Source organism: Kryptolebias marmoratus, linkage group LG12 (genome assembly GCF_001649575.2).
Source record: "Kryptolebias marmoratus isolate JLee-2015 linkage group LG12, ASM164957v2, whole genome shotgun sequence".
NCBI classification, from domain to species: domain Eukaryota; kingdom Metazoa; phylum Chordata; class Actinopteri; order Cyprinodontiformes; family Rivulidae; genus Kryptolebias; species Kryptolebias marmoratus.
The window spans coordinates 20,052,064-20,061,150 of record NC_051441.1 but is presented as its reverse complement, the minus strand read 5'-3'; the positions used below and the strand labels follow the sequence as shown (position 1 = coordinate 20,061,150).

The window sequence follows — 9,087 nt, the reverse complement described above, 5'->3', positions numbered from 1 at the left end:
AGGAAGTGACGTCACGTGTCTTCTTCGTGAGTTATTTGGGGTTATTTTGTATTCCACTCCACACAAACCCACAAAGAAGAGACTAGACCGCAGAAACGGTGGCGAATCACTTTAGAAACAATAAATATTGGGTTAAAGTTGCGGTGTTTTGGGCAAAGTTGCGATTTTGCAGGGTTTGCTTGATTTTGCGTTAATAGTTGCGATCGCAACATCGCAAAATCCTGGAGGGTCTGTTAAATGGTAAACTGTGAATTTCCTGAAGCCCCACAGGAACCAGTGACACAATATAACCACGTCTGACATTAACTTAGCATAGAAATAATGAAATGAAGAGAAAGTGTTTTGTTGTTTGAGATTAAAAAGCAATTTAAAGACTTTTTGACATTTCAGCAGATCAAATATCAGAATAAAACAAGACACATTACAAGCCTGCACTTTTATGAGTTCTCCTCTTGAGTGTTTTTATTCCACTTTAAATATAGAGTAGCTGAAGGTTTATAGTGATTAGGAATGTTGGCAACAGTACATAATATGCCCAGCAGTAAGCACATTCCAGGGAACAAAACGTTTGACTTTTCTATGCTACTTGGATGTGAAGTGAGAGCATAGCTGAGGTTTTCACCTGTGACCTTGAAAGCAACAGACAGTGCCATACCATAATATGTCCCATTTTAGGATGGGCGAAAAAAAACAAACAAGCTGTGATCTGAAGACATGAACTATCAAATTACTGAAATTATTCATCTTTAATAGAAAAAAATAAGAACAACTTCTGGCCAATTATAGACCGATACCTCATCTCCCATTCATCTGAAAAACTCTTTGAGAAAATAGTTACTAATCAGTTGTGTAAACATCTGGACAGAAATGGAGCTCATCAAAGCATGGAAACAGGCAACTGTCTGGCCTCAGACTGTGGCCTCATGTCCATACGTGTCCTGTTAGATCTCAGTGCTGCATTTGATCCCAATGTTCTGTTACAGAGGCTTGAACATGATACTGGGATTACAGGAACAGCTCTAAAATGGTTTAAATCATACTGGCGTAATAAATTGGCTTCCTCGGGCATAAAACTTTTACTAATTTGTTTTTGTAATGCATGCAAATGTTTTTGTACAGTGCCCTGAGACGACCTTTGTTGTGTCTTGGAGCTATATGAATAAACTGAATTCAATAAGGATTTCCATCACCCCCATATAAATGGTATCATAGTTGTGTTCAACAGTTTTCCAACGTCACTTGTTTGTCTGTTTTTTAGTTTAATGTGTATTTTTTCCTAAAACAGAATAATAAAAAACCAGAGTGATAAAACTCACTATTAGCAGTTTTAATCCAGAACATCAGAAACAAGCTGCTGGTTTTATTGACAGGAGTAGAATTTTCCCAAGTTTACTTTAGGGAGGATTTGGACATGAGGGAGTGGAGGGCAGTAAATGTCAATGAAATCTGAACTCTGATACGTCAGAGCTGTTTGGCTCACAAATAGTGTTGACAGACTGCTCGCATCTACAGCGCTTTTGAGTAGATCCAAGAGTCGGAGAGTAGATCTCGAACCTTACCTGTCATAACACTTTCCATGGAGCAGAGACTTGGCGTAGCGGTCCAGGTTTCCTGCGGGGTCGTTTCCCCTCATACCCTGCTCTTCGTCGTCCAGCGTCACAAAGAAGGCCGCCCTCTCGATGGCGTCCAGGGATTTCTTGTTGACACCAGAGCTGAAGTATTGTTTCCGCATCTGAAACCAGGGGACCCTTGGAGGGACAGAATGAAATATTTCAGTTAAGAGGTCATAGATGCTTTGTTGTTGATGTTATCAACTACAATATTAAAAAAAATATTTAGATTTATGTGGCATTTCACAACAAGGAGCTGTTGCTGTGAAACTCTGATCCTAAGACACCGTAGAAGACCTATAACGTTATATGTACTGTTTGTCAAAGTTTATGCTTAATTCAACTGCAAAGCATATATAAAAGAATTTGGTGTTCCCCGTTTAGCTTCCTAATATTAACAGTGAAGGTTATTTTCAAGTGGAGAATGACTCATGACTGGAACAGAGACATAAACAGCTTTGGTTTATTCAGTTTATCGTTTGATGTCAGATTATTTTTACTCTGTGTGAACCATGTTGAACACTAAATCTCTTAGAATTTGGGAGACAAAAATACCACCAACGGTACATGATACCTTCAGAAAATAGAGTAATGCAATTCCAAACCTTAAATTCCCTGACAATGCTGGATAAATGTGTCTAGAGTTGGAGCATCCGTGAAACAGGAGGGGTCCAGCTGTGCAGTTTGAAGTTCTTACACGGTTGTAGAGTTAGAGAACGGGCACCATTTTCACAATGGGGTCACCTGCGACCTTGACCATGCGACCTTAAAAGCAATAGGGATCATCCTTGACCCATGAGGTGTCCAAGTGAACAGTTTGACTTTTCTATGTTAAAGCGTCATCAATTTAGAGCTGAGAGAAAAGAAATTGTCCGCAGACAGATGGACGGACGGTGCAATATCTTTGTGGGCAGTACAACGGCTTAGTGGTTAGCACTGTTTCCTCACAGCAAGGTGGTCCTGGGTTCAAGCCCCGGGGTCTTTCATGTTCTCCTCGTGTTTGTGTGGGTTTACTCCAGGTTCCCCCGGGTTCCTCCCACAGGCCTAAAAACAGGCAGGTTCGGCTGCCTTTCAGGCCCAGGCCTCCCTTGAAAAAAAGATCTGTGATCTCAGTGGGATTTGCCTGGTTAAATAAAAGGTTAATAAATAAATAATACGTCTCATCTTAGGACAGGTGTATTAATAAAAAAAAAAAAAAGGAAAAAGTCACCCTGCAATCAAGTAACAAACATCCAGAAGCTGGTTTTCAGTCAAACATCTACATTTTTGCTTTGATTGCAGATTTCTTTGCAAACACAGGACATTGGTTGGCAGAAAACAAACAAGTAGTTTAACCAGAAGTCAGACAAAAACCTCACATTCAGATGACATTGCTTTGGGAAGATGAGATAATAACTTACTAGCTCCATACCAACTTTAACCACCGTTGGAGTAGACACTTGTTTAAATGGTAAATGGCTTACACTTGTATAGCGCTTCATCTAGTCCAAGGACTTCAGAGCACTTCACACTACATTACGTCATTCACCCATTCATCCACACATTGATGTCAGTAAGCTACATTGTAGCCACAGCTGCCCTGGGGCGGGCTGAGAGAAGTGAGGCTGCCATCACACCGGCGCCACCGAGCCCTCTGACCGCCGTCAGTAAAGATGACGTGTGGAGTAAAAGAATCCAAAGAGCTACCTGTCTCCAGCAGTGAGAGCTCCCAGCTTCTCCTCTCCGGGGAACGAGGGTGAGGGGTCATTTAGGATCTTCTGGATCTGGTGTTCGATCTCCCTGGGCGACAGCAGCCGGCCGCCGCGGTAAACCCAGAGGCGGAAATAGCGCCCCTTGTGGTAGACCGCCACAAACTCGCTGTCCTGCCAGTGCTGGAGCACATCTATGAAGGACAGGGGAGTTATTCTGGCAGGCTTCGGTTTTTTCACTCCAAAAGCAGGAAAAACTTGGATTTTTTTCGATGCAAGATTGTTGCAATGTGTAAAGAAAACTGAACTCTGTCATGAAAAAAAAGAGTTTATCATAAGAAAAAGAAAAATTTAATCTTTACCACGTCTTAAATCATAACTTACTATTTCATACTGTTATAACTCGTTTACAACAAGAGTACCGCTAATGGTACATAACACACCTGTTTACCATCTGAGTAATCAGAATCCAAAGCATGAACTCAGTCACTCAACAATCCTGAATACATGTGTCTATTACATATATACATGGTCGTGGTGGGGTGAAAGGTCAATTTCACTGACAATCACGTCGTCGATGGTGTAAATCCACAAACGGTTTAATTAAAGAACATGAAAGTGCAGCTATCCACTGCAATGTGAAGAACTTACCTGTTGCTGACTACCAGCCTATCCAAAGCATTTTATAATTGGAATAGACTTCATGAGTACCACTCAAGATTTTTTAAATATAAATATTTATAATATATATAAATATTTTTATTTTTTAAATATAACTATTCAAAACGATCTAAAGCGAGAGAAATTTCCCTAAAAATAAAAGGAGGACCTAAGAGTTTGTCCAGTTTCTGATCACATTTGTTCCTTTTTGTTTTGTCTTCTAACCCAGAGGACACAGACAGGAAACAGGTTCCTGCTGGGAACATTCTCTGAATGTGCTCAACTTCATACATTTCTCATGGAAATCTGCTTTTTATGAACCTTATAGTTTCTGATGCAGGGTTTCTGTTGACTCTAGAAGGACTAACTCGGAACCAAAGCAGAGCTCAACCTTCTTAAAGTTTCTAGTATTCAGCAGCAGTGATAAAAAAAAAAAAAAGTGTGTGTTTTTAGTGCTTGTGTTACCGGTCTCTGCTCCTGGTGTGCGTGTTGTGTTGAACATCCTCTCATACTGAGCTGCACACAGAGGGATGAAGGTACCTGGAACACGACTCTGACACACACACATTTCTAACATTAGGCATTTAAATCCGTTTTTGTTGGGTCTTTTTAGCAACATTTAAACCTACAACACAAAGGAAGACTTGAAGGGTTTCCGCAGACATCAGCCAATCAAATTTAATGCCTTTTAATGACAATTTAAAGCTATTTCTTAACATTGTTAAAGCTATCGACAATAACTGATTATATTTTTACACATTTATTTTAAGTCATGCAACTTAGTTGGTAAGCTTTTTCTTCCAATTCTAACTCAACAGTTTTCATGTAATTACATTTATTCCTGGATCTTTTTCCTCATACTATTAGATTTTGTTAAATACACGGAATCTGTTTTCAGCCTGCTCGGCTAGCATCATTGAAGATCACAGAAGTTTACATACGCCACATAAAAAGACATGCATTTTTTTCCCCCACACTGTCTGACGTGAAATCCGAAAAACTTTTCCTGTTTTAGGTCAATTAGGATTTTCAACTTTATTTCTAGTTGCCAAGTGCCAGAATAATGAGTGAGAATGTTTTTTAAGGCAATTTTTATTACTTTCTTCAAAGCCAAAAGTTTTAATACACTGCATTAGTATTGGGTACCATTGCCCTTAAACTGTATGACTTGGGTCAAACATTTTGGATATCCTTCCACATGCTTCCCACAATAGTTGGCGGGAATTTTGGCCCATTCCTCCTGACAGAACTAGTGTAACTGAGCCATGTTTGTAGGCCGCCTTGCTCGCCTTTTTTTAGCTTTGCCAATAAATTTTCACTGGGATTGAGATCAGGCCTTTGTGCTGACCACTCTAAAACATTCCTTAAGCCCCTTTGTAACCAGTTTGGCTGTATGCTTCGGGTCCTTGTCCATTTGAAAGATCCATTTGTGCCCAAGCTTCAACTTCCTGCCTGATGTCTTCAGACGTTTCATCAGTATTTCCACATAACATTCTTTCCTCATGATGACATCCATCTTGTGAAGTGCACCAGTCCCGCTTGCAGCAAAACAACCCCACAACACCCCCGTGTTTCACAGTCGGGATGGTGTTCTCAGGCTTGCAAGCTTCTCCCTTTTTCCTCCAAACGTAACGACGGTCGTTATGGCCAAACAGTTCGATTTTAGTTTCGTCAGACCACCAGGACATGTCTCCACAAATGAAGGTCTTTGTACCTTCAGACAACTCACTTCAGATATCTTGGCTGATTTCTTTCGACTTTCCCACGATGTGACACAAGGAAGCAGCGTTTCAGGTGTGCCTTAAATTAAATCCACAGGTGTGTCTCTAATTAACTAGAATCAGAAGCTTCCAAAGACATGATATCAAATGTCCCAAATTGTTTAAAGGCACAGTAATCTTAGTGTTTTTAAACGTTTGACTTTGAAGAAAGTTATTAAAAATGCCTTAAAAACATTCTCTCTCTCATTATTCTGCGATTTCAAGGTATTGACACTCATGTCCCGAGTTTGATTTTTAAATCCTTTACCATCCTGACCATCGGGCTGCAGCTATGAATTGCTCCTCTTCCAGCCACTTCAGCTGGAGTTTGTATTGACCCAATTTGTCTCTGCTGCTGATGTTGTCATGTTTTCCCTCCAAGGTGCTAAGTCTGGCTGACCGATTTCCAAAAACTCTAATCTTAAATAATCTTTTTTTTTTGCATGAAAATTGGTTTAATGCCACCGAGATTCAAGTTCACTGTTTTTAAACACTATTTAAGGCTTTATATTCATGGCAAAATCTATTTAATGACTTTTAATGCCCTGTGGAAACCCTTTGGTGAACTCTATGGACTGTTGAGAGTACTTGCATTGTTTAGGTTTGTCCCCTACAACACAACACTGCTCTGCCTCTCACCGGCGTCAGCTCCTCTCTGTTGATTTTGCGTCGGTAGAGCAGCAGGGCGGTGATGATGTTGCCTGCCCTCGCAGCTTGAATTGTGGTTGGTGTCACATAAAGGAAGTCCTACAAGGGAAACCAGGGTAAGAATAAAAGCAAATTATACATTTTGGCTTAAAAAAAATTGATGTTTGAAAAAAGTTGTTTAAAAATGGACAAAAAGTGGCTCCAACCAATGAAAAAGGGAAACATATCGGCAGAAGTAAAGCTCCCAAACTGTCAGACTAAAGAGATAACACATTTCATCCAGAAGATGTGCTGTGATAAAGCAGCTTCTTACCATCCCATAGTAATTACTGTTGACCATTATCGGCCCTCGGCTTCTCAGGTAGATGTACTCCTCCCACCAGTCGCTCACCTGGAACCCAAACAAAGCGTAATTGGCTTAACGCTCCAGAAGCAACAAAACAAATAACTTCAGCTTTGATCCGATTTCTTGAACTCTGTTGAGCATTAGGTCATTGTTGGAATCATTGTTAAAACCTTATATGCAAGAATCCAATTAGGTTCAACAGTGAAACTTCTGAGACAATGGTGACAGGTTATAAAATATTTGAACCTTTTTCCCTGCTGTGGTCTTTGGGAGAACCCACTACTTGTTATCTATGGGCAATATTTGGAACTTTGTGGACCATGTCAGAGATCAAACCGTGCCTCTGGGATTTAAAGTAACTTCCTGTTTGGCGGCAAATGATTGGCGAGGACAGCAAATAAGAAAGGATAGTGTACTGTATAGTGCAAAATATCAGACCCTCCAGGATTTTGCGATGTTACAATTGCAACTATTAACGCAAAATCACGCAAACCCCGCAAAATCGCAACTTTGCCCAAAACACTGCAACTTTCCCGCAACTTTAACCCAATATTTATTGTTTCTAAAGTGATTCACCACCGTTTCTGCGGTCTAGTCTCCTCTTTGTGGGTTTGTGTGGAATACAAAATAACCCCAAATAACTCACGAAGAAGACACATGACGTCACTTCCTGTTAACATCAGAATGCAGGGATCGACAAACACTTTGTCTGCAAAACATGCGAGGAGAGCTGCAGACGAGGGACAATCCAGAAATAGTCATGAATGTCAGTTTAGAAGCTATCAAAGTTCTCAAATAAAGCACCTTTTGAGAATGTCAATGTTTGTTGGTAATTATCTTACAAAACTAGTAAGTATTTGTGGTTTATATATTAAAAGTTGTGGTTTTTTTATTGATTTTAGTAAAAAAAAATTGCACCTTTTCATCACAACTTTTAGGAAAATGCCCTGCGAAATCAGGCATTTTAGCCCGCAACAATCACAAAAAATGCCCGCGAAATCCTGGAGGGATTGATTTAATATTCCTTTTGTCAGGAAGTAGATTTAAAAACAAGAAAATAAATCGGAAATGGCTTGTTTGTTTTTCCACGCAGTCTTTTGCCCGTTTTCTTCTTATTTACCTAAAATTGTTTTTTTTGTTTTTTTTATGATTTTAAATTCCGGTTGAGATGATATCAAAGATTCTGACGGGGTTTACACAATTATTGTATTGAAAGCAAACATCCCAACTTTTCTGGTACCAGCAGCAGATTCACATGTAACTTGTGCCCCTTTCACACGGACCCTAATGGTCCCGGCTCCACTCTACTCGGCTTGCTTTACGAGCGTTTACATCTGCATTTTTTCACACTCGGTCCCTGCTTCGGAGTAGGGCCAGCCGGGTCGGCCCTGCTTCGTGGGCGGCGCAAGCTTACCTCCTGTTCACTCATTGGTCGTGGGTGTGGCCAGATGCAAGCATAAAGAGCGAAGGTTGGAATATAAACAACAGCGTTAGCTTACCCTGCAAAGTTTATGCCGCCTGTCCCCCAGCTGAAGGCACTGTAAAGCCTGAAATCTCCGGCGGATAACAGCTGTCCTACTCGGTGCAACAATGGCGGCATCCAGAGCATTTCTTCCACTGCGCCTCTCTTCCTGAAGTCTCAGGAGAATCCCCATAAGTTTAAAAAACAGCAACAACACAGGGCCAACGTTGTCCATAGCGCTTTCGTTGTTTACACAACTTGCACTAAGTTTCAGTAGCGCACCCCCCCGCGCCGCAGCCCCGCCCCACGCAACACGAGAAGGCGTTCCTCTGCTACCGACCAAACTGGCCGATGTGAACGGGATGCATTCTTTATCGAGCAGAGTAGAGTGGAGTAGAGCGGGGCTTCTGAATTAGGGTCCGTGTAAAAGAGGCATTGGAGTTTGGAAACTAGCTTTACAACATGGTTCGACTTCATTGAGAATTTGTACAGCCGTTAAAGATCTATGTTCATTTTAAATTCAGAGCTGTACAGATAATTAAAGGTGCCTCCGCATTGAATCCCAGTTATTCTTTCGTCACAGTTTTCAATTTCCATCTCCTCCCACAACTTTGGAAAACCCAAAAGTTTCATTATAACATCTGGCTTGATTCAGAATATCGTATTTTCCGGACTATAAGTCACTCCAGAGTACAAGTCGCACCAGCCATAAAATGCATAATAAAGAAGGAAAAGACATATATAAGTCGCACTGGAGTATAAGTCGCACTTTTGGGGGAAATTTATTTGATAAAATTCAACACCAAGAACAGACATGTCATCTTGAAAGGCAATTTAAAATAAAAATAGAATAGAGGCAACAACAGGCTGAATAATTGTACGGTATGCTATGTTACACGACACATAAACAACG

The 9,087-nt window shown here is 40.6% G+C and overlaps 1 protein-coding gene across 1 annotated transcript in view; it reads left to right on the top strand.

The window, feature by feature from the left end:
• The window catches only part of cpt1a2b (carnitine palmitoyltransferase 1A2b), a 40,410-nt gene that overhangs the window by 17,888 nt on the left and 13,435 nt on the right, over positions 1-9,087 (top strand). The window lies entirely within an intron of this gene.